At 43.0% G+C, this 27,083-nt stretch overlaps 1 protein-coding gene and 1 pseudogene across 1 annotated transcript in view; both read right to left on the bottom strand.

The window, feature by feature from the left end:
• The window catches only part of SETBP1 (SET binding protein 1), a 323,214-nt gene that overhangs the window by 120,328 nt on the left and 175,803 nt on the right, over window positions 1–27,083 (bottom strand). The window lies entirely within an intron of this gene.
• On the bottom strand, window positions 26,594–26,687 carry LOC123373451 (annotated as a pseudogene).

The following is a 27,083-nucleotide window of genomic DNA, read 5'->3' as shown; positions in this document are numbered from 1 at the left end:
ATCTCATCGGCCAACTCCTTTAGCACCTTCGGATGCAGCGCATCCGGCCCCATGGACGTGTGCTCGTCCAGCTTTCCTAAATAGCCCCGAACTACTTCTTTCTCCACAGAGAGCTGGTCACCTCCTCCCCATACCGTGCTGCAGAGTGCAGCTGACTGGGAGCTGACCTTGTCTGTGAAGACAGAGGCAAAAAAAGCATTGAGTACACTAGCTTTCTCCACATCCTCTGTCACTAGGTTCCCTCCCTCATTCAACAAGGGTCCCACACTTTCCTTGACTTTCTTCCTGTTGCTAACATACCTAAAGAAACCCTTCTTGTTACTCCTAACATCTCCGGCTAGCTGCAACTCCAAGTGTGATTTGGCCTTCCTAATTTCACACCTGCATGCCTGAGCAATACTTTTATACTCCTCCCTGGTTATTTGTCCAATCTTCCACTTCTTGTAAGCTGTTTTTTTGTGTTTAAGACGAGCAAGGATTTCACTGTTAAGCCAAGCTGGTCGCCTGCCATATTTACTTTTCTTCCTACACATCGGGATGGTTTGTTCCTGCAACCTCAAGGAGAGACCTCGAGAAGGAGACGTGCTGAAGCAAAGCCACAGGGATCTCCAAGGTTGCCCCTGTCTTGCACCCCTGTCCTGCCTGGCTGATGTCAAGATCTCTCTGTGAGATCATTGCCTCCCCACCACCTTTGTCCAATAGGCTGAGGTCCTGCCAAAGGCCCTTGTGATGTCACTGCCACACCCACCCCTCCCCTGCAGTGCTGATGTCCTACCCCTGTCCAGCCACACTGGATGTTTGAGCTGCTTCCCCTGGATCACCCCACTCAATGACTCTTCATTGTGGGATGACACTGACTACACAGTAGAACACGAAAGGCTGTTCCCCAGGCCGCAATCAGGTTTTCACAAGTTAGAAGACTTTATGGCCAGAAGGAACCATTAGAGCATTTAATCTGATCCCCTGTGTATCCTAAAGCCTCCTGTATATCAGAAGAGCTGGTATCTAGCCTCTATTAGAAGATAGCAAGAGATGGAGAAGCCATCATTTCCCTTGGTACAGTCAAACCTCGCAATAACGCGCCCCGCCATAACGCGAAATCGCATATAACACGATCACAGGTTGGCTCCCCTTTAAGGCATAATACAGTACGGTACTGTACCAATGGTCCCCAACACCATGGCAGGAGAGAGGGAACTCTGAGGCTGCGGGCGCCGGTGCTCTCTGTCCCCAGCAGGTGGGGAGCCGTGGCTCCTCTTGAAGCGGGAGAGAAGCTCGGCCCCGCGCCTGCCGGGACTGAGAGCACCGGCAGCCCCGGAGTTCTGTCCCCGGCAGGCGGGGAGACGCAGCTCTTCTCCCCTGCCGGGCACTAGGGGGCGCACATCACTGCACCGCGTTGGGGACCACTGACAAACCCCGCTATGCCGCGACCCCGCATTTAGCGCAATCGAAGTTTTTAGACCCCAAACATCGCGTTATAGCGGGGTTTCACTGTATTATCTCCATTACAGTAATGCAGAGCCCTCAACCGATGCTGTTCCCCGTGGTGCTAGGTGTTGTACAAACACATAACAACGGACAGCTCCTGACTCAAAAACTTTCACAAGACTGAAAAAAGGGAAGGGAGAGGAAGCAGAAGTGAGTAAGCTGGCCCAGGTCAGAGATAAAGTCCAGGGTATAGCCCAGGTCCTGACTCCTAGTCCAGTGCTGTCTGAATTACCCCATGATACCACCTGCTTTAGCTGCTAATTCATGCTTTCTCATCTACGTGTTAAAGCAAAACTTCCCACACATTTAGACAGACCCTCCCTGCTTGCTGGAGACATTCTCCAGGGGCCCCTAAACGGCCGTACGGTACACAGTGCAGTGTGCTCTCGCTGGTGTGAAATACAAGGTTAGTGCCACAGCGAAAGTTATAAACCCAGAAAATGTGACTGTGTAAATATTTAAACGATGTGCGCTTAAAACATGAGCCCTGAAACTGAACCTTCCTGACAAAGAGTAACTATAGGATTCGAGTTAATATTTCATAAGTAAAACCTTCAAGTAGTTGCTTTTTCATGGCAACATTCTGTTTCCTTCTGACCCACGAGTTCTTACAGAAAGGCATTACTGACTGTCCCGCTAGGACACGCTCCCTCTGTGTTCAGAGAGAGATTGAAAAAGATCACAAGGTGGGATTGTGAATATAATGATCCCAGGGATTAGCCTTTCTTCCAGGTGTCATAGGGCAATCCTCTGCACCCTTTGAAAACAGAGAAGGGTCTCTTCACTGCCGGCCAATGCAACCAAGCTCCCGGCAATTCTCTTCTCACTTCCATTTGTTCTACTCCCCATCATATTGCCACAATGCTTTAGATACCTAGAGTCTTCAAAGGTCAGTGTTTCATTTGCCCTCCTTCCAGCCAACAAGACCTGAATGAGCCTCCATTCAGAGCCAATCAATGATTGTTCCTAATCGGAAAGGGCCTAATGATGTGAAATGCAAATGGGAGTTGACAATACTCGAGGCATTGCAATATCAAGCCTAAAGGACAACAGTAAATCACTGAGAGGAAAGAAGATCTTGTGGTTAAGGCACGGGACTGCAACTCAATTCCTGGCTCTGCCACAAACATCCTCTGTGATCTTAGGCAAGTCACTTGATCTCGATCAGCCAGAGTTGCAGAAGAGCTCAGCTCCTATTTAGGCACGTCAATGAAATGGGCTGCTTTTCATAAGTCACCCAGCAATTCCCCGAGAGCAATGTTTTCAGTGGTCTCGGAGCTCTTTGGAAGATCTAGCCAGAAATGCCTCAGTCCCCCATCTGTGAAATGGGGATAACGGCACTTCCTTCCTCCCACCCTTTGCCTGTCTTGTTGATGCCGACTGTAAACGCTTTGGGGCAGGGGCTGTCTCTTACTGTGACTATGTACAGTGCCTAGCACAAAGATTTTTCACTGGGGCCTCTAAGCACTGTAGTAAAAGACTGGAGGTACTCTCTCCTCACAGTGCCTGAGTGAAGTACATCCTCCGTGCTTTCACCCCTCACCAGACAGGGGGATTTAAGACAGAAAGAACAGCAAAGCGCAGCATAGCATAGTGAAATTATAGTGCTGGTATAGTACAGCAGATCAGTATCCCTGAGTTACTGGGTATTCCCTGTCACGTGACACAATTACGACAGCAATTATTACATGCGCGTGCCATTTTAAATAATCAGATTTGATTTAACGGTTGTATTATAAATAACTATACATAATAAATTACACACCAAAAGACTACATTAAAAGACATCCCAAATACATGGTGATGAAACATGTAAACCTTCACACACCACCACATATTCTGAGCATGCCACATACGTTGCAGATGAACTATTTTAGAAACACTTTAGAGAGTTTTAAGAAGTTTTATTGCAACTCTTGGAGTGTGGTATCCTTTCCCCTTGTCAAGCCAGGTGCCTTAGTTACCATGGGTCTGACTGTGAAGGGCTCAGAAATGGAAAAATAATTGAAACTAAATAGAAAATGCATCTAGAGATAACATACAGTAATTTTTCTATAAATAAAAATGTCACACTATCTTTCAGGGCTCAACACAGATTCTGAAAGTCCTCCAATTGGGAAGCCTTTCTCAAAGGTATAAAGTTCCTATTTCTAGACCCGGGAGCCATTTAAAGCCTGTAGAGCTGGCAACATTTTTATCACTAGCCCAAGACAGAAACTGAGCCTTGGGCAAATTTAAAAAAATAAATAATCCAAATTTGGAGGAAAAACTTTTCTCTTCTAATTACATCTGTTAAAGCCACCCGGGGCATTGGAATGTAGATGGATTCATGTGCAGAGGGCAGATGAAGTGATCAAAGGGAGTGATAACTAGACGTATTACATTTCTTTCCTATTTAGCACATGGACTAATGTGTAGATGCCTTTGCAACTCACTGGCTTTTCACCTATTGGTGTCATCCTCACTCATTAGTGTCTTGAAATCTGCCAGTCACCGAATCATAAATATTAGAGCTGGTAAAGACCTATCAGATCACCTGGTCCATCCTTATGCAATATGCATGACTGTCCTTACTGAATATTCAAGAGCATAATTTAATGTTACCACCAGTAGGATCATTTGCCTTCTAATTACTAAGGCTGGAATGCAATGGACCACTAGTTCTTCTCCATAACATCTGTATTAATTTCCAATGTGTATTTAGCATGCACGCATACATCTACTCAGCTCACCATAAAATGTGCCTTGCAAACCCCAGAGCTTCCTATTAACCTGGAGTTTCCAGAGAGAAAATTGCTCCTGAGTTTGAGGATGCATAGGGGCTCCCCCACCATCCCTCATCAATATTTAGAATTGTTCCCTTTGGAAGAATCCACTCAACTAGGATTCAAGCGGAATGAAAGACAACTCCTTGGGTGCCAGCAGCATCTCAGGGCATAAATCGGATACAGGGTCATATTCTGTAGTGATTTACATCCCTGCAAGCCCATTCAATTGAATGGGAATGTAGACAGTGTATGTCAACACGGAATTTGGCTCATTAAGCATAAGTATGGTGATTCATGGACAGGGTTACACTGGTCACTATGTTTGGGAGCAAGAAGGACATTGTCTCCTGGGACATACTGATATATATCTTGGTTTTCTCCCCCTCCGCCCCTCGCCCGCCTGCCCTCCTTAGGAGCATTCAGTGGGGATTATCCATTAGGGCTGAAAGATCATATCCCATATGCTGAATTCTCTGTGATTATAGTAGCTTTTACCTAGCACATCATTTTATTATTGATCACATGGAATGTCTAACACTCAAAAGGGAACAGCACTGATTGGGAGATACCTGAATACACTGGGGCCTGTATGGGAGGTATCATTACACACACACACACACACACATGCACACTCTCCCCCCTCCTGCTTTTAAATCCTGTCCAAGGAGAAGTAAAACAGGTACACCTGGGATTACAATCTCCTTCTAAAGGCTATCAGTAATACACATCATTTTATCATCTTTTTCAGCCAAAATGAAAAAAAATTGCTGGAGAGATCTTTGAACATGCTTTTGCCATCACAAACGCCACAGGTTGCCCTCAGACACTGGATATTTGTGATGTGACAGAAGGCTGCGTTGTGATCTCTTTAGCAGTCTTCCACACTGGTTGCAATGGAATAAAATGAGTATCTTACATTCCTGTGCCCCCTTTCAGACAGAAGGGTTCCATAGCACTTTGCAGACTTCAGAAAGCTCTCACCCACCGCTGTAACATAGTCTTCTCTGGAGTGGGACATAATAGCTGTTAATTGGCACATAGAAAGAGTTTAGAGGAGCTAAGGAGCAATACTCTATCCAACTGAAATCACACACTACTTCAGAGTTCGGCCTGGGTACCTGGGCCCCCCATTTTTGTGAATATTGCCATTGGCTATTTAATGACGATAAGTAGCAAGAAGGCCTCTCATCGGAAATACAGCACACAGTGCAATGCCAGGGCATAGGTTTTAGGCTAACCCAGGAGGAAGGATACCATCCATCAAATCACTCACTGCACATTCTGCAGAACCTTGTGTGTGTGGACAGGAGTGGGCCGTTACTCACTAAGGTACTGACCATATTCCAACCTGTTTCCTTGTGACAGTTGATCACATCACTGCCATAGTGGAATGTTCCCCTTACACAAAACTGGTAGATTTTCTGGGGCAAACCAAGTTCAAATCACACTTCAGCAACAGTTTCTTTTTATACTGTACGGGCCAGAGGACCCAGCACTGCTGCGTTCTTACCTGAGGTGACTACGCTATGTGAGAGGAATGGGGGTGGGGGGAGGGCATCTAATCTGGGGAAATCTAAATTAGTCTTGATCATCACGCACAAGCTGAAAGAATCAGAATGTTTGGTTGTGTGTTTCCCACCGTGGTCTTTTATCAGATTGTGTGTGTGTGTGTATGTATGTGTGTGTGAGCGCGTGTGGTCTTTTATCAGAGAGAGAGAGAGAGAGAGAGAGAGTGTGTAAAATGTGCAGCCTTACCAAAGAAAATTTAAAAACAACAACAACAACAACCACCAAGATACAAAGTTTGAAACTCTTACCCTCTGTAGGGTTCCCGGCCACAACACATTACCCTGCAATTAACTTCAGGATGGTACCTCTGAGAAGCTCCTTTAGGGTTCTCATCCTTTCTTCCTTCTCATCTTTTCTTATCCCATGCAATACACACAATCCTCGTGGGGGAGGAAATGGAGCGGGCAGGGGGAAAGAGTTGGAAGGAGGATTTGATCAACTCCTTACGCTTTACTGACCACACCACGAAGCAAACAGTTGCACTAAAAGTTAAAGAAGGTCTGAGAACGGAAACAAATATATTCTGAAAGCTCAAGGTGGTTAAACACAACGCACGGCAACAGCAGCTGAGAGGGCGGGAGCTGGGAACCAGAGGAGACAACACTGATAATATGCCTAATGCATATGACACATTTTTCAGTACTCATATTAATAACAACCAGACCACAAAGTTTCATAAGTTGTCATTTAGTTAAAAAAAATAATCTCAGGCAAGTCACAATAGAATTTGTTTAGCTACAGTTGATTGGCACTTCAAGCTACATGTGGTGTCCAGTCTAATCTTTAGCTGTCACTTGTTTCCCAGCACACAACATGTGAACTAACCACAGAAGACAGCTCTCTGAGTTTGTTGCAGGAAGACACACAGACTGAGGAGTTTCTGTTTATACTGTTCCGCTCTTTATGTTAAAACAATGAATAGCATAATTAAAGAGGTACAGCTGCATTTTTTTAAAGAGTCAAACATAGTTCAGGTAGTGCAGAATTATGTGGCCCTACTAATTTGTATGGTTTTACAATCAAATTTTCCTATTTAAAAATAAAAATAAAAATCTCTCTCTCGTTGCTGTGTGAAAGACTCACACAAGCAACAGGGAGAACTGGGACTAACTGATTATACAAGGGGAAACAGCGGAATTGATTATACATCAAGTACTGCCAAACACACAAAGTAAACAAACTGAAAAAGAGAACAGCATATTTTCCTCTCTTTAATCATTTTCATTTCCAGTCATTTTAGGGGTTGCTTGTAACAGTAGTAGATAATATTTCAGACACAAGTATGAATTTTCAGTTAATAACACCACTTCCTTGCTTTTATGTAGTGCTATTCATCAGTAGACCACAAAGAGCTTTAGAAGGGAGGCCAGTATCATTATCCCAATGTTACCGATGGAGAAACTGAGACACAGACATGGGAGGTGACTTGCCCAAGGTTAGCCAGACCACCACTGGCAGAGTCAGAAATACAGCCCTGGTCGCTCGAGTCCCACTCTAGTGCTCTCTCCATTAGGCTAAATCACACAGGCCAGAGAACTTTCCCGAAATAATTCCTAGAGCATATCTTTTAATAAAACATCAACACATCCTTCAGGATATAAGGCAAATAGAAAGAGGTGGGGTTTAAGAAGAAGCTTCTCTTATGGGTAAAGTATTCTGGAATTGTCCATTAGGTAGTTCCTTGTACATTCCTCGGATACATCTGGTACTGGCCTCTGTCAGCAACAGGACACTGACTGCATGGTCTGACTGCCCATGTTCCTATACTTAGTAAATATTAAGGCTTGAAAAAGCCATTACTTTGCTCCTCATTGGTGGATAGGTGACAGTCCTTACGGATGAAAAGGCTAACTTTCTGAATGTGAACCTAGGCTGTGCTATCTTCTTGAGCTGAGTTTGCAGGCAGACAAACCTAATGCCTCTGCTGCTGTCCATAACTTTCTCTAGCAATAACAGCATAGTTCAATTAGGACTCTAGTCAATTGTAGGATTTGCTATTCAGAACCTTGTCGACACAAGTCAATCTGAGAAGACTCCTGATCCTGTGATGTACTAAGCACCTCCTGGAACATGGAGTTGAGGGTGCCTTCCACTTCCCAGGATGAACCTAGCAGTTCACAGGATCAGCCCATCAACATTTACAACATAGCAGATAAATGCTCACATTCCTCATATCTTCAGTGAGTTATTTCAGCTGGGCATCAGCAAAGATTCACCTAATCACACAAAGCAGGGCCCCAGTACATTAGCTTCAAGAAATGGCCATGGGCATAAGCAATATCGAGGTATGGTTGTTCATATGCTGTGTCCCAGGCCATTCCAACATTCGAGATATCAACTTCTTCAAAAATTGTCACCACCACACAGAAATTTCCCTTCATTCCCTTCTATTGCACAGAAAGAGAGGATGTGACTATATCCTCATAGAGCTGAGTGCTTTTGCTACAGTCATTGATCTTTTTTATTTTTCTTTGAGTGGAAAAGTAGAGAGACATAGAGGGTGTGTGTGTGTGTGTGTGTGTGTGTGTGTGTGTGTGTGTGTGTGTGTGTGTGTGTGTGTGTGTGTGTGTGTGTGTGTGTGTGTGTGTGTGAGAGAGAGAGAGAGAGAGAGAGAGAGAGAGAGACTGAACAATTAAACAAGATTCTTAAAAAATATATGAGACACTGATGAACAAACACAGGAGTTGCCACGTCAGGAACAGTGCTCCTGAAATATGCTGCTGAATGCAATTTATTATTTATCATGTGGACTTCTGGCAAAATAAGGTCTATAAGCGTCACATCAGAACCAAGAATTCACAGGTCAGTCTAACAACCTCTGTTGTTAATTTCCTGGTGAAGAGAACCCTAAGGGCTTATTCTGTACATGTGCCGCTAGGGAAACTCCCATTGACGTCAGTGGGACTGCCTCATGCAGAATAAGCATAGATTGTGTGTAATAAGGGCTGGATAAAATGGGACTATGGAGACAGGGTGTAATTTTAATAGCATAAGTGCCTATAAGCATTTGGGACCCAGATCAGCTGATCTGATCTCCATGCTGCTGATTTTCCATGTGCATTTTTAATAGTCCATGAACATAAATCTCAAAAGTGGCAGCCTGATGTAGGTTTGAGTCTTCAGTGGGGAAACAACAGGTTACCATCCCAGTGAGGAACTGACACTGTCAAAAAAATTCATCTCTGGATGAAAATACGCACATGCCCTCCTAACAGCAACATCCGGAAAGGGCAGGCGTATCATGTTGCCAGCAATTGGAGATGACCTGTTTTCTCTTTAGCAGGAAATGGGAACAGAACTGCTGCTCTGCAGCCTGTGGCTACAGTATTCGGAGACTGCAATCTAAAGAGGCAAAAAGGACTATAGTAATGACAATACCACTCTTTCCTGTGCCATCTGGTTCCAACATTATTGCTCCATAGAGCAAGGTAGTGAATTTACTGTGGGCTAGGTTAGGTATTATGTCCAGGACGCCAGTGCATAGATCCAATCCATACATGAGTTCTATCACAATGCATATTTAGAGCACTCCAAAGCACTTTTGAAACTGAAAGGCACCCAGGAATAATTTCACCACCACTTAAGTGAAAAGCAGCCAGCAGCTGCTGAATAGCTTATAGCAACATTGAGCCACTGTAGTCCTGAGGACTGGGCATTGAGCAGTGACAGTGATCTGCTGTGTGACGAGAGACAAGTCAGCTCGTCTCTCCTGTGCCCTTGTAAAGTGGTACACTGATAATCACCCTCTTTCGCAGAGTTTTCCCTCAGAAGTAATAAAAAGGTAATAATTGGAGATATACCAATCTCCTAGAACTGGAAGGGACCTTGAAAGGTCATTGAGTCCAGCCCCCTGCCTTTACTAGCAGCACCAATTTTTACCCCAGATCCCTAAGTGGCCCCCCTCAAGGATTGAACTCACAACCCTGGGTTTAACAGGCCAATGCTCAAACCGCTGAGCTATCCCTCCCCCAGTTTCCTGTCCAAATACTGATGCAGCCCAATGTGGCGCATCTCGAGACTGATCCAAAGTCCACTCAATGAGTCTTTCAACTGACATTGGTGGAGTTGGATGAGACTCCTAATGAGATGAAAGGATCACATCACAGAGTGGCATGGCTAGAAATGTATGGTTAAGTTTGGTTTGGACACACCAAACATGGCTCACATGGTGCATGGTTCTAAAGCAACCTGGTGACAAAGTGTGTTCGGAGTAGCACGGGGAGGATTACAGGACATGAAGAAATGAAATAAGAAAGTGATTTTCAATACTTGTGTGCAAGCATCATCACACGTGACATAGGAGGTCAGCCTACATAACCCCAATGGTCCCTGCTGGCCATGGAATCAACGGATCTCAAAGAGCTTTAACAACAGAGGTCAGTATCATTTCCCCCATTTTACAGATGGGTAAACTGAGGCACCGAGCAGTGAAATGGCTTGTCTACAGTCACCCAGCAGAGTAGCAGCAAAGCCAGGAATATAAGACAGATCTCCTGAATCGCAGCTCACCACGCTGACCACTACGCCAAGTCAAAGCACAAAATTGCATTGCTCTTTGGTGTCATATGGCCTCACAAAATATTATAGTACTTTCTGGTTCCAGCTCCCATTCTTAGCTCCTTTTTTTCCAGTTGCTTAACTTAACTTCCTCAGATAAATTACTTTGGGGCTAAAATTGTCCACGACTACCTTGAGCTCAAACGTGATTTTTCTGGGAAAATCTGAGCAAAATTGTTTCAGGAACTTTTAGGTTGTTCAGTCCAAGGAAAAAAAACAACAACCCCCAAGCTCCCAAACACTTAGATGTTCTTTAAAGTTTATTTCCTGAAACATTTTCCAAAGAATGAATGGTAACTCATGCTGCATATTAAATTAGCAGTAGGCCCAAGCAACTCCCCCTAGGCTCTGAACACCTCTGAATTTTGAAGGGGCTACTTTCAGAATATGAATCTAGATCCAGATGACAATATTGCATACAAGTGAAGCTCCCTAAAGTTAATCACTCCCTATCCTGAACTCTGGAGTATCCAAAATCTCAATCCATCTGAAATCTCAGGAGTCCTTCTGTTCCAGAGAAATAACACCAATCTAGAAATTAGTCACGTGATTACCATTACGAATAGAAATGTATATAAAAACCTCAAGGATCTAACTATCCATCAGTATCTATCTGTCCCATCCCTATCTATATAGCTGCTCATCCATATCTACCACATCTGTTTATAATTATAGACAGAGCAGTAGCAATGCCAGTAGTTAAGGTTCCCTATCAGTTTTTCCATTATACCACACTGTTTTCATGCCTTTGATGAATTTTAACCTCTCCCTATTCAGCCTCTCACTCAGCTTGGATTTTTGGGGGAGAAAATTTAAGAAAAAAAAAAGTCCAGTCATGCTTCAGAAAATATACATAGAACTTTATCTACCTGTCTATGCATAGTTATGTAGCAACACAGAGAGAGATGGGAATAGAATTGGGTACCATGCTCTGCGACTCTTCTGCATGAAAGACATGATGTAAATGTATAACTTATTATCCTTTTTACTTGCAGACATCTTACATAATTTCCACTTTGGGGAGTATAAAAAGAGTCAGAAACAGGAGACAAGTACATCAATAGCTTCTGACTTGTTTGGAAAGAAAATAACCAAGTAAATAAAAAATAAATAAAAGACTGATTTCCCTTTCTGCTGTTCTCTGGCAAGAATGTCTGTGCACAAGATATGTTTCAGGCTGGGCAATTAATGATTAATGCAGAGTAGATATGGCTAGTTCTGGAGAGAGGGGAAGTGTGCACAAACATACAGCACATTATGGCAATAAGAGGTTTAAAAGATTTAAAAAAAGACAAAACACCTTCCCCAAAAGTTTCAGTTTGCTGCATTTCCCTGTATTCTTTGAACTTCTGTCACTGCAGATGTCAAGCCTCATTTCTGTGGTGTCTGGCATGCCACATTTGAGACACAGGCAATGACACCGTAAAAGGGCCCACGCAGTAAGGAAGGCATTCAGTAATTCCTCACATCGCTGAGTCAGAAAGGACACTGAAGCAGGCTACTTAGTCCATCCCCCGAGCGGGGGTTGTAACAAGACTGATCCTCTATCAAGGATGTCTCAAGGACATAAACAGAGTCAAGTCTGCCCTATCTCCAAGTGAAGGTGTCTACACAACCTCACTTGACAGCTGATACTGCCTGGAAGATCTGAAGTGTTGCAAAGGTTTAGCTAATATTTACCCTGCTGCAGCTTAAGGGCTGGATTCTGCCCTTTTCTAGCCAGCTGGAGGGGCAGCACTGCAGGAGAAAGTCAGACTGACTCAGCCACAATTCTGCTTGTGTTCTCCTGAGAAAAACAAGTTGCAGTGACAGCTCTGCCCTTCTTGCAACAGGTGTTCCTATGAAGCTGGACAGCCATGGTCACACAGTCTTTGGATAACTACCATCGACAAGGGCCCCTACGTATCTGCATTCCCCAACCAGATTCTTCCAAACCCTTTTATGGAGGCACAGGTATGAGAAAGGTTCCCTGTGTCGTGTCGTGTCCTCTCCTCCCTTGTATATGTAATGACCACCATCCTAGTCATCAGTAGGGATTGAACCCATGTTCTCAAGGGGTAAGAGAATAGGCTTCTCCAGCTTGTGCTGAAGAACCGTCCCCCTCTTGCTGGCAGCTGCAGCAGACTCCTGTCTTCTGTGAATCAGGCACACTGAGCTGTGAGCTGCATGTGCAAACACAGGACTGAGCACAATGCAGCCCTCAATCTCAAGGCAAGAGGTGAGAACAAAGGAAGAAGTGTGGACTAATGGTTATAGCACAGGGCCAAGAAAATGGGTTCTACTTCTAGCTCCATTGCCCACTAGTTGTGTGGCCCCACAACTGTTACTTAGGGCTAACTTTCCCCACAAGGGGATAATATAATTCAGGGGTGCCCAACCTATGGCCTGTGGGCCGTACCAGGCCCACCAGAGCATTTCATAAGGCTCATGGCCCGCTTCAACACAAACAGTCAATTCATTAGTGTTTTGTTGTCATGTTTACCTCATTTTAGTTTACACAAGGAAGTATCAGAAAATGCCATAAAAATGGGTTTAACACATAAAATGTTGTCATGTTTCATAGAAGCGCAAGCCCGCGAATAACAACTCTCTGCGTTCACAGCTCAGCTGTAGGCTAACCAGACCAATTAAACAGGTACTTACTTAGTGATTGTTGCTATAAAACATCAGGAAAACGCCTTCGGATATGCGCAGATTAGCTGCAGTCAGTCCCAGATACAATACTTTTGTTTGGTTTTTTTTTCTCCTGTTTTCTGTCATTCTGATACACATTTCATGCACTGATTTCTCTCTTTGTTTTTAAATAGCTAATACTGTACATAGAAAAAAACCTGTGTAAATACATATGAAACAAGCTGAACTTAAAATATCAATCTTATTAAAATATGTAGAGTCTGCTTGGCCCATACAAAGTTGTGCTTAGGTTTATGGGGCCCTCCCCTGTAATGAGGCTGGGTACCACTGATATAATTCACTTACATTCCCGATAGGTCAGCTGTAAAAAAATTACTAGTGCCTAAGAGCTTTGAGCTCATTGGATGACAGAAGCTACAGAAGTGCAAAGTATTATTATGATTATTTAATTCATGCATATATACATAATCTTCTACATGGCTTCCCCCACCTAAGTTCAAAATGAAAACAAAAAGCAAAAACGAAGCGGAACGGAAATCAAAGAAAGTCTAGAAATTATTTTCTGAATCATAGGCTTCTACATCATATAGAAAAAAACCTTTATGCAGGGAAGTCAAAACTCTATGAAAACATTAACTGCCCAGGAGCATGTGGGATTAAAGCATCTGAAACAAAGTTATTTGAATCACATCAAAACCTGAAACTGAAGTTCATTCTCTACCCTTCCCCCAAAAGAGTAAAACCTATCAGTGCATGAAATGTAGCTAAGCTTCACTAAAGCCAAATGCAGGATTTAAGCACCTAGATTAAAGGACAAGTTGTTTGTGCAACTGATACGATATTATGAAACTTTAGACATTTCTTTCACAACTGACGAGGAACTGAATGCATTAGACAGGCCTGTTTCACATCAGAAAGCACAAAGACTCCAAAGTCCATATTCCACTGGATTTTTCTCTGAACTCCATTGTTTGTGGTTAAAAAAAAAAAAGGTCAGAGCCATTTTTAAAGGAGAAAATCATATTTCTTAGGCTGCAAATGATACTTGCTGCTAGCAAGAAAACAACTGGAGCTTAATCCTCCTGGAGCAAGGAAATTTACAAGGTCAAAATCACAATAGGTATAATCCCCTAAAGAAAGCAGGGAAGAAAATAAAATACAATACATCAGGCCCTGGTTGGCGGTGCAGAACTGCGGCACATTGGCAATGATTACAAATGACTCTGTCAAGTGCAACAGGTTTCCTCCTAACAATTAAAGCCATGAGATTTTTTAGCAGAAGGTTTGCAATATTTGGGGGTGCCTGGTTAACAGAGTTGCATATTTATTCTCAAAGGTCTTTTCCCCGAGTGGAAGGCATTATACAAAGTAACAGAAAAAAATAATCCCTCTTCAAAGCTCTTTATAAACGTCACCTCATTAATCCTCAACTCATCCTCCCAAAGAACTATTCTGCTACTTTTACTCACTAACGGGTACCTGACCCTTGATTTCAGATACACTGCCTGCAGAGTGTACTCAAAGTCACCAAAGAGGGGGCGAGTCTGGCTGAGAGGGAGTCAGGGTTTGTCTCCACTTACTAGGAGACTGACCGGTGGCAATCGATCCACCGGGGGTCGATTTAGCGGGTCTAGTGAAGACCCGCTAAATCAACCACCAATCGCTGTCCCGTCGACCCAGAGCGGTGTAGACACTGCAATAAGTTGACCTAAGGTACGTCGACTCCAGCTACGTTATTCATGTAGCTGGAGTTGCATAATTTAGGTTGACTTAGCCCCGTAGTGTAGACCTGCCCTCAGTGTTAGAACACTGGAGTTCCTGGAGCACAGTCCTGTGCTCAGATTGTTAGGGCATCCATTGAGGTTTCAGCAGTTCCGAACGCAAGGAGATTCAACCATGAGACTGCCACCTGGCTGGGCAGGAATTTTGCTCCTACCACTGATGCTGAGGGAGGGAGATAGACAAAAACTCCTGGTATAGCTGTACACCTCCTAACATTGCACTTGTGCTGCATATACTTTCCTTTGTTAGTTTCCCCTTTCTTGGGGTTTTGCAATGCAGATGGTCTCCAAGGAACTGATCCTGTTAACACTACCAAGCCTAGCATTTATTACCACGATTAGTCTCACTGTCTACAACAGAAGTGCTCACAGTAATATGCTACCTGTGCTTAGCAACCAGGGCACGTGGCACTGCTGCTCTGCACCTTGTTTGCATGAATGCAAAGGGAGGGTAAAAAAAAATATATTATTCTGATCTGGTAGTATTTGTATTTTGCATTGGTATCGATGCCTCCTAAAGGTGCTGGGCAATAGTGAGCCATGTCCACCGAGTTATGTCCAGCCAGAGAATTTCATCCTATTACCCCTGTATTGGGCCCAATAGCTTGTGTTTGGCTAAAGCATCTCTTCCACAAAGGCATTCAGATTTGAAGACATCAAGAGATGGCAAATCCACCACTTGCCTTGGTAGTTTGTTGCAATGGTTAATCCTCCTCACTGTAAATTATTTGTGCCTTATTTCTGATTTGAATTTGTCTGGCTTTAACTTCCAGCCATTGGTTCTTCTTCTGCCTTTTTCATTTCAACGGCTGCTTGCTGTGGGTAATTTCTTTGTGTATCAAACCCTCCAACTTGCAATGTATTGAATAATTCTTCTGGGTTGCTGGACAGGTTGGTCTATTTCAATGTCTTTTGTCTCAAAAAAAAGCAATTTGTCCAGGAGAAGAAATTACAAAAGGGATGTGAAATCATGACATCCCAGCGAATTTCCTCTCCAACTACTTTACCGACTTTACCACAACATTAACAGCTTTGGATTAGGTTTGTCAAGTACCTTCAAGCAAAGAAGAAAAGAAGCAAAACAGTTCAATATTTGCTCTCTGACAGCCTTTTTTCTTTGGCAAATGTATTTTTTGCGATATCCTCCAAATTCCTATGCCAAAGGAGCTGCTATTTTGCAACTTGATATTTGTTTAACCAGGTTAGTGGAGCCAATGAAAAAATAAAATGGAAATAAATAATAAAAGAACAACCCCACATCTCATTAATTATTTCAATACCCACAATTGCAAGGCTTAAAAAAAAATACTTAAGCTCACGTATTGTTCATCAACTTGTATGGTGGCCAGGTCTGGGATTGTAACCAGAGACAATTTTGTATCTATTCTGTTAACTTTCAACACCTATTGACTTTGCATGGCACCATGCAAAGCAGCCCTAGACTGCGGTTTTGCAAATGACAACATGCACAATCCATAGCCCATGGTTATTAAAAATAGTGGACCCTGAGGACCAGTTCAGCCTTCCATATGGACACGAAATGTGATAGAGTGATAAACAAAAGGCCAGCAGGAAATTGGCATGCTGGTGTGTGCAGTTGATTTAGCTTTCCTCCTCCAGGGATGAAAAGATGTATGCATTTGATTGGTTGATTTGGGGAAGCAGTATCCAGGCCAAAAGGCAAAGCATGAGCTCAGTCATTGTCAATCCTGAGTGCTTAAAATCAGAAACTAAATTCCATATGGAGGTGCCAAAATAAAAATGACTGGCTTATGCAAAACTCCAATTGCCTTCAGGGTTTGGAGGTGTACGCACTAGACAACTCTGAAAAATCAGCTTCTGTTTATTCAAATGCCTAAATATGAAATCAAGTTGATAGCTACGGTACAGACATCCAAATTTCACAATTCTAGGCATGATAGGAACATAGGAATTATGAAGTCCTTACAATTTATGAATTGCCAGAGTGGATCAGAGCCAAGATCCACCTAAGTCTAGTATCCTGACTCTGACAGTGGCCGGAGGAAGGTGTAATAACCTCACTATAGGCAGACATAGGGTAATCTACCCCCACACATTAGGTCTCATCCTGATTTCCAGCAGTTATAAATTGGCTTAAGCTCTGATAATTAGTGTCTGGAATTCATGGACAGAGTGCAAAAGTATTTAAATAACGGGTAAGAGAAAGCAGATCCTTAGTTGGAGTGAATTGGCATAGCTCCATTTATTTCAATTTGCATCAGATGAGGCTGTAGCTCAAACTTCCTAAAAACATGGCCGGTGTGCCTAGTGGATTCATAAAAAGAACCAAAGTGACTCACTAAATGCAACCTAGAAACAGTTTGCTTTAGACACAACCAGTGCAAGTGACTGATTGCGACTTCAATCTTTAGATGGCTTTACCTTACGTACTTTTAGGCCTAGTCTACTCTGGAGGGGGAGGGGGAATCAATCTACGTTACACAACTTCAGCTACGTTATTCACGTAGCTGAAGTCGGACGTACTTAGATCTACTTACTGTGGTGTCTTCACTGTGGTAAGTCGATGGCTGACGCTCTCCCATCGACTGCGACCCTCGCCCTGAGGAGAGTGCTTGGCAGTCGATTTATCGCATCTAGACTAGACGCAATAAAATCGACCTCCGCTGGATTGATCCCTGCCCATCGATCCAGTGGGTAATGTAGACAAGCCCTTAAAGTCCTCATTACCACAGAATCATAGAATCATAGGACTGGAAGGGACCTTGAGAGGTCTTCTAGTCCAGTCCCCTGCACTCAAGGCAGGACTAAGTATTATTTTAGACCAGAGGTTGTCAAACTGGAAGGTGGGCCCCTCTGTGGGGGACGTGGAATGTATTCTGGGGAGAGGCGGTGAGACACTTTAGGGAAAAAAAGAAAACTTACTGGACACATTTTACCCACAGCAATGAATAACTAGCAAAGATGATTTCTCCAGACATATTAGGTCATCAGATGGCGCTGTGCATTTGACTCTAGATGATGATGTGGAATTTGGCGGATTTCTGTTAAGCTTGCCTAGCATTATACAAAGACATTGCCATCTGCACATTAAGCCGTTTGCTATGATGCAGTGGGCACATTTAATGTTAAGCATCGACCACAACTGCAGTTTTGCTTTTGCTATTACTACAATGGATAGTTGGTTCTGCTTGAATCAATGCCTTACTGTTTTTAATATTTAGCGAGAGTTGCACGTTGATTTTTTTATTGCTCTTCTCTGGACTTTCTCCAATTTGTCCCCATCCCAGCTTGGTATAACTTTATAAGTGTACTCTCTATGCCATTATCTAAATCACTGATGAAGATATTGAAGAGAAACGGACCTAGAACTGATCTCTGCAGGACTCTATTTGATAGGCCCTTCCAGCTTTATTATGAACCACTGATAACTACACTCCGGGAATGTTTTTCCAACCAGTTATGTGCCCACCTTTTAGTAGCTCCATCTAGATTATGAGAGGGTCATGCGAGACAGTATCAAAAGCCTTACTAAAGTCAAGACATACCACATCTACCACTTCCCCCCTATCCACAAGACTTGTTACCCTGTCAAAGAAAGCAATTACATTTGTTTGGTATGATTTGTTCTTGACCAATCCATGCTGACTGTTACTTATCACCTTGTTATCTTCTAGCTGTTTGTCTGCCTTCTTGAAATCCATTATCTGTATTGTGCTGTTTTCCCTCCTAACGTTCCTTAGAATTATGAACTCTTTCATTTCATAATCACTTTCACTCAAATGCCTTCCAATTCTCAACCAGTTCCGCCCTTCCTCCCTCCACCTTCTGAAATAAAAAAAAATGTCTCCAATATATTCTGAGAATTTGTTGGATAATCTGTTACCTGCTGTGTTATTTTCCCAACAGATGCCTGGGTAGTTAAAGTCCCTCACCACCACCACCAAGTTCTGTGCTTCGGATGATTTTGTGAGTTGTTTCTAAAAAGCATCATTAATAGTAACGGGGTGGCAAAAACGCTGGAGCCGGACATGATGTAACTAACAGGGGGCTCTGACTCCAGCCATCTGAATCTCCCCCCACCCTGTAAGAAAGGATTGGTCTGCTGCAGGAGAGGAGGTGCACTGGAGTCCTTAACTCCCTTTCCCGGCTCTACCCGCTGTACCATACTTCCTCCAATATGAACACCAGGAGAAGCAGATGCTAGCTCGGTGAGCTACCTTTTAGCCTCAAGAGACAAGCATTTGAGAGAGTACTCCAAGCTGTGGAGAAGGTTGAAATAATGGGAAGGACACTGGACAGATAAATATTACTGTTAGAGAAGTAAATACAAAACACATGTTACATCCGATTTGGTAGGAACCGTGTTACAAAGAGTAGGCCCAATATGCATTGACTTAAAGACCTCATTACAGGAGCAGAACATCATCACCTCATCAGTTATAATGAAGCCTCTGAGGAAAGGGGGGCAGAGGAAAGTTTGATCTCTTTACACAGGAATTCTCCCTCTTCTGTTGTCTTTGTCCCACTCTGCAAATAAACAAACAAAAACACAAAACCGTGGCAGCAAGTCTCGGGGTATATCGACATAGCAAAGAAAAAGCGGCAGCGCTCGAGCTGCGAGGCTGTTTCATTGCTGTGTAGACTTCTGGGCTGGGCTCTAGGGTCCTGAGAGGTGCAAAGGTCCCAGAGGTCCCAAGCCCAGAAATTTTTACAGAAATGAAATAGCCCCGTCCCATGAGCCTGAGTCCGCTGGCACGGGGCAGCTGCGTTTTTTTCTTTGCTGAGTAGATGTACTCTCAGAGCTCAGGACAACTGGCTTGGGTCAGTGGAGCTCAAGCTGCAGGGCTAAAAATAGCATGGTAGACCTTCAGGCTTTGACTAGCACCCAGGGTCTGAAACCCAGGGTCTGCAACCGAGGGATGGGAGGGATCTTGGAACCTGGGTTCCAGCCCAAGCCCAAACATCTACACTGCTATTTTGTCCCGCAGCATGAGCCCCGCGTGCCTAAGTCAATTGACTGAGGTTCTGAGCCTCACTGCTGCAGGGGTTTGGTTTGTTTTTTGCTGTGTAGATGTATCCTCTCTCTTTCCTCTTTACCTCCCCCAGTTTCTCTTCTTTCCCCTCTTTTTCTTGTAAGAGAGCGAAGCACTACTCAGTTCCTAAACCAGCACTGGCTCATGAAATCAGGAGCATCTCTTTCCGGGAGGATCAGGAAATGGCCTGGCTCAGATTTCGACCCTCTGTGGAAAATCCCACATGTGAACCTCAAGGGCTTTGGTTTTTGAAATACAGCAGAGTTTCCCTGCTGGGAAACCCTCAGGCTTGCCCATCTGCTGTACAGTACAGTGCATACTATTACAATGGCACTTTAGCAATAATTGTGTCCTTTTGAACCCCGCCATTCAAGTCACTCCATTGATTACTTGGAAGAATGCAGACTCTCATGTTATTTGACCGGCACATATACGCTGAGAATTTAATCCCCTCAAATATTTTTCAATAACTTCCTCTAATTACAAGGAAAACACATTGAGTGATGCATGCATTGAAGAGCTTCCCCTCATGTCTCTCCTTTTCTGTTTAATGAAGAATTTGAATCACTTTTCAGCTTCTTAATCCTATAATCCTAGAAGGAATTTGCTCTCTTCCAAACCCGAGGGGTGGGTGGCTTATGTTTAGTACAGTACGCCCTGGAGATCTTTCAGCAGGGTCTTTCCAGAGGAGTCCCAAATACCTGCATTCCTAAATTGTGCTACCAGGTCTGGTGTCATGTGACTAATGAGCTACACAGCTCTAGTAGAAGCACATTGCTTGTGTCATTCAGGGCCAGATTTTCCTTTGTGCTAGACATGGAATAATAATGCTGTCACAGGGTGAGCAGAATGTAGAGCTTTCCCAGCAGAAATGGACCCAGTTTCACAAAGCTAATCAATTAAACCAGCACATTTATTTTTCAGGACAGTCAAAGACAGAAACCAATGGCCACATACCACTCTTACTCCTCCTCCACTGAGGCCTCTTTGTAACTCAGGAGACACCTGGGGCCATTGCCTATTATCTCCTCCACCATGGCTATTCATGTCAGCACCTCCTGACCCGCGACACGGCCCTGTGTATTCAATGGAAGGTGCCAGTCACCATCACAGTTGCGAGAAGCAGGATTGCTACACTTCACTGAAATGCCTTTTGAAAAGTATATTGGGCAAAGGTCATACCATGGGCCCAGCTCTTCATTGCTTTGCACTTGCTTTATATTAGTGTAAATGGTCGTGCAAGTGAAACAGTGTAAGTGTTTATACTACATGCAAAGCAATGGAGAGTCAGTCTTCCCTGTATTCATCAGCTCAGCTACTAGTAGGGTGACCAGATGTCCCGATTTTTGGATCTTTTTCTTATATAGGCTCCTATTACCCCTCACCCCCTGTACCGATTTTTCACATTTTCTGTCTGGTCACCCTAGCTACCAATCATGCAAGCAAGAAAGAGAAAGAGAGAATGAAGGGTGTAATTTTAGTGGTCCAATATAGGAGTAGGTGCCAGGGAGGCTCAAGAAGGATTTTGATAAATTGGAGAAGGTTCAGAGAAGAGCCACGAGAATGTTTAAGGATTGGAGAATAAGATTTACAGCAACAGACCCAAAGCGCTCAATCTGTTTTGCTGAACAAATAGAAGGTTAAGAGGCAACTTGATTAGAGTCTACAACTACCTACGTGGTGAAGAAAAAAATTGATAATGGGCTCTTCAGTCTAGCAAACAAAGATATAACAAGATCCAATGGTTGGAAGTTGAAGGTACACAAAGATAGACACACATTTTAACAGTGGGGGTAATTAACCATTAGAACAACTTACCAACATGGTAGATTCGCCACCACTGGAACATTTTAAAACAAGTATAGATGTTTTTCGAAAAGTTATGTTCTGGTTCAGACAGGAATTAATTCAGGGAAGTTCTGTGGCCTGTGTTGTACATGAAGTCAGACTAGATGGTCACAGTGGTCCCTTCCGGCCTTATAATCTTGCCTCCGAGCCAGCCACTGATCATCCTCACCTGCCCTGCTTAGGGGCTTTGTCTCTAGTGCAAGGGAATGTGTGGTCATTGCCTTAGTTCAGGGGTAGGCAACCTATGGCACGGGTGCTGAAGGCGGCACGCGAGCGGATTTTCAGTGGCACTCACACTGCCCGGGTCCTGGCCACCGGTTCGGGGGGCTCTGCATTTTAATTTAATTTTAAATGAAGCTTCTTAAACATTTTAAAAACCTTGTTTACTTTACATACAACAATAGTTTATTTCTATATTATAGACTTAGAGAAAGAGACCTTCTAAAAACGTTAAAATGTATTACTGGCATGAGAAACCTTAAATTAGAGTGAATAAATGAAGACTCGGCACACCACTTCTGAAAGGTTGCCAACCCCTGCCTTAGTTATTCTAAAATGCCTCACCCTTTTTACCGTGAGTCTTTATTGAGGAAACTCTCAGTTTCACCCTCTTTAGAGGCCATTCAAAGTTTAACAGGCATAATAATAGAAAAATAGGGAAAAGATAATACTGACAGAAAAAATGCATCACTAGGAATGACTCCCACTGGTGAGCTCTTACATAGGTAGTAATAGCAATAGGTCAAATCCTCGAGTTGTCATTCAGGCCAAACTCTCATTAAAACAAATGCGATTCAGCAGTTTTCTCTATACTTTGCACCAGAGACCCAGAAACACTTAGGTTATAAACACCACTAAAGGTAGCAGCGTACAGAGGGAGAAACTCACACACAGAAAAGTTATATCACTTGCTGGAGGTCACACAGCGAGTCACTTTCAGAACTAGCCACAGGGCCATGGACTCCTGACTCCCAGTGCTGTGACCTTAATCAAAACTGCCTCTGCACTTATCATAATAATTCCAAGATGAACTCAACACTCACCTAATACTTCAAAGCACTGTACAAAACATTCCCAATGCATGGGCCAGTACAAGAATGTGAAATTCCCTTCAGAGAAGGATTTGAGAGATTCTGGAGGAAATCAAGGACCAAAAGAAGCGTTCAGTAAAGAGCAGGTCTGATATGGATCGTCTCACAGAACACAATCCCAGGCACATCTATTTGCACAGGTCTTTTTTTAGCAGAAACCCTGACCTACAGATATCCTTCCAACCCCAGAGAAAGCCAACCTATGGAATACAACCCGACAGGCAGTGGAGAAGAGGATGATGTTGAAATTTAAAATTCTTGAATATGGTGCCTAAAGACCCTGGGGATTGGCACTAGATAGATTTAGTTCACCTACAGAAATCACACTTGTAACTGCCATGGTTTTGTATATTGAAAGAGCCTCCGTTTACTTTATCCCAGATCTCTCCTTCTTAGAGAGCAGGGTCTCTATAAGCGAAGGCGTCAGAGTTAGCTCCGGAGGGGCGCGGCAGTCACTGTGTAACTGGGATCATCTAGTTAAAGGAGGATGCTGGGGCATAATTAAATATCTTGGCCTGCAGTCCTAACAGAGCAGCTGGAAGACCTGATGCTCTCCCCATAATAGACTATAGCTCATTTATTACTGCTTTGCATAGATGTCTAGAAATGAATTCAGCCCCCAGCCTAACTCTCCTCATGCTTTATTACTGCAGAGTTCAACTTGTCACTGTCACTTTATCCCTATGTAGTGACTGCAGCACCCACATGCATTTGCACCTAGGCAGTCTCAAAACGTCGGTGTCCTCAAAAAAAAACAGGGCAACTCCCCTTGCCATCTGCTGAAACATTTTAAATGTAGGCGTCTTTGGCCATTTGACCATCTTTTTGTCTTCAGGAAGTGCAGGATACAGGCTAGAATGCTCAAGGTTTGCACTTCTCCTCTGGAGATGGAATGGGATGGTCAACAAACTGGAAATGATTAATCATTATTATTATGTATTTGTATTACCGTAGCGCCTGGGAGCCCTAATCATTGACCAGGGCACCATTGCGCTAGGTGCTGTACAAACACAGAACTAAAAGACACTGTCCTGCCCCAAAGTCCTTACAAACTAATCCAGCCTTTGCACAAGCCACGGAGAGCCATTATAAACATGAGGCTCTCTAAGTGTTGTAAAGTAAGAACATTCACAAGGAGACATTTCACAAAATAGATTGAATTGCAAGCTCTGTCTCTCTCCTGCTTAAAACAACCAAGGGCACTTTTCCACTTAGTGTCGTGTCTGAGCCTCTTCGTTATGATGTTATTCTCTATTTGCAGGGAAACGGGAGTGTATAACCCCCAGAATGGACACTTATTCAATGATGCATGTGTGAAAGGAAGTTTCTCACTAACCTCAAGCAGATAGTGGTTGCCTGACTTCTTTCCTGAAGCATGAATGTCAACATCCTGTAGAAAATTTTAACCTGGTCAGTGTAACTGTAAGTATTCTTGTTTTCCATAAAGCGCTCTCGAAAATGCTTAACTTTAAGCCTATGAGAAGGCCCAGTGTCATTAAGCACATGCTTAAACCTTTTATTGGATGAAGACCAGCGTAATAAGCAGCTTGCAGGATTGAGTCCATAAATGTCAACTCCTTTTTGGATCCTATTAAGTTCTTTGTTCCAGTCTATCTTTCAGCAGAGAGTCACACAGGTTAATTGCCAATTTTTCAAGTATTTTATTTCATAAATTCTAAATTTACTGCTTTTGAATTTCCCTTGGGGCTCTCCTGGTACTTGTAGTAGGCCTGACAGACTTCTATTCTTTATTATTTTCACCTCCAAGATGCCACTTCAGCTCCTCTCTTAAATAAACAGCCCTAATCTTTGCAAATAGAAATGTTTTTTCTACAGTTAAAGAATAATTCAGCAGAAACATTATTTATTTGGATTTAAATCTCCCCTCCAGGGCTGTGAACCTAAATACAGTAGCACTGCGCTAAGGCAGGGGAATTGGGAAATGAAACTGACTAGAAATAAAAGTGAAAGAGGCAAAACCAAGATGAATTAAACACATACATGAGAGAAAGAAACCAAAAAAAAAAGAAAAAAAAAGTAGATGAGATTGCTGATATCATTCCAGTGTTGTTAATCTCAGGGATTACTAATACTGAAATATTTTAATGTATTTTTTTTCCTTTACAGTATTTCTTTAAAGGTAGAAGCTAAAATGGTCTTTTATATCATTCATCTGATCATTCTTCATTTTTTCTTAACATGTCCTTTCTAATACATTTCCTTACAGTTCTAAGAGACTCGTCTGGTCCTCTTCATCAGCTACTGTTAGATTCTCATGAGCCAGAATTTGATCTGCATGTTGGTGTAGATCAGGAAAAACTCCACTGAGGTGAATGGAGTTACACCAGTGTAAAAATGGCATGGGATCAGAAACAGACCTTCAGGATGCTGAGTGCAGACAGGTTCGCTATCGCTAACCTTCGCTTGGATTATCTCACCCTTTGCTCAGATTAATCAAAATGTGCCTGATTGCTTCATCCCTGGTGCTTGTGGAAACATTGCACACTATGACCTTTTGCAACAAGCAGGAGGTTTTGATTTCACATGCCAACTATTCTTCAATAAGTATGGGTAAATCTAATGGCTTTCTCCTGGAAGAATGTTATTTTTATATGGATAAAGAGAAAAATAATCTAATAAAAGTACAGTATCCAGTCTGAGAGAATAGTCTTCCTTTTACTGAAGAAATAGTTATTTTTTTGCTGCAACAGCAGATTAGGTACAATTTAAACTGAACAAAGTGGCTGCAAGGTAAATAAAGCATTAATTTTCTGGGGTTCGGGACAGGGTAGGGGAGTGGACATTTTCAGAAAATCATTCTTAAGAAGAAATAGTGGAATGAAGCTTTAATGTTCACATGCCAAGCTGTCAACGCCTGACTTCAACACTGCCTTTATCTCTCCTCTTTTCTATTTATACATTGCACAAAGCTATTTTTTCCCTGCTTTAATTGTACATCAAAGAACCAACTGAATGGATCAGGTTGGGGAGCTGCTGATAGCAACACTGGGGAATCCTGCGAACGTAGCTCTAAAATTTCAGTTCTTTCCACTGGTGTGAGAGTTATTTTTTGGCAGGCTCCTGAAATAAGAAATTCAAGAACATACAAACGGCCACACTGGGTCTGACCAATGGTCCAGCTAGCCCAGTATCCTGTCTTCTGACAGTTGCCAGGACTTGATGCTTCAGAGGGAATGAACAGAGCAGGCAATTATTGAGAGTGTCATGCCCCTTCATCCAGTCCCTGCTTCTGGTAGTCAGAGGTTAGGGATACCCCAAGCATGGGTTTGCATCCCTGACCATCTTGCCTAATAGCTATCAATGGACTTTTCTTCCATGAACCTACCTAATTCTTTTTTGAACCCAGTCATACTTAAGCCATTGCAACATCCGCTAGCAACGAGTTCCACAGGCTGACTGCATCGTGTGAAGAAGCACATCCTGGTGTTTCTTTTAAATCCACTGCCTATTCATTTCATTGGGTGACTCCTGGTTCTTGTGTTATATGAAGGGGTAAATGACACTTTCATATTAACTTTCTCTACACCTTTAATGGTTTTATAGACCTGTATCACATCCCTCCTCAGTTTTCTCTTTTCTAAGCTGAACAGTCCCGATCATTTTAATCACTCCTCATATGGAAGCTGTTCCATACCCCTCATCATTTTTGTTGCCCTTCTCTGTACTTTTTCCAATTCTAATATATTTTTTCTGAGATGAGGCAACTAGAACTGCATGCAGTATTCAAGGTGGGGATGTACCATGGATTTATACAGTGACATTATGATATTTTCTGTGTTATTATCTATCCTTTTCCTAATGGCTCCTAACATCCTGTTAGCTTTTTTGATGGCTGATTCACGAATGTGTGTGTCATCCTTGCACAGGGGCCATGCAAATCTTCTCTGTATCGTTCCAATTTTAGTATATGTGTACATTGGGCAGATGTTTTCAGAGAACTATCCATGATGATGCCAAGATCTCTCTCTTGAGGGTCAAGTATCAGAGGGGTAGCCGTGTTAGTCTGGATCTGTAAAAGCAGCAAAGAGTCCTGTGGCATCTTATAGACTAACAGACGTATTCACCCACGAAAGCTCATGCTCCCATATGTCTGTTAGTCTATAAGGTGCCACAGGACTCTTTGCTGCTTCTCTTGAGTGGTAACAGCTAATTTAAGCCCCATCATTTTGTATGCATAGTTGAGACTATGTTTTCCAGTGTGCATTACTTGGCATTTATCAATGCTGAATTTCATCTGACATTTTGTTGCTCAGTCACCCATTTTTGCGAGTTCCCTTTGTAACGCTTTGCAGTCATTTTTGGACTTAACTA

This window comes from Mauremys mutica, chromosome 6 (genome assembly GCF_020497125.1).
Source record: "Mauremys mutica isolate MM-2020 ecotype Southern chromosome 6, ASM2049712v1, whole genome shotgun sequence".
NCBI lineage: Eukaryota > Metazoa > Chordata > Testudines > Geoemydidae > Mauremys > Mauremys mutica.
This window is presented reverse-complemented; position numbering and strand designations above follow the sequence as displayed.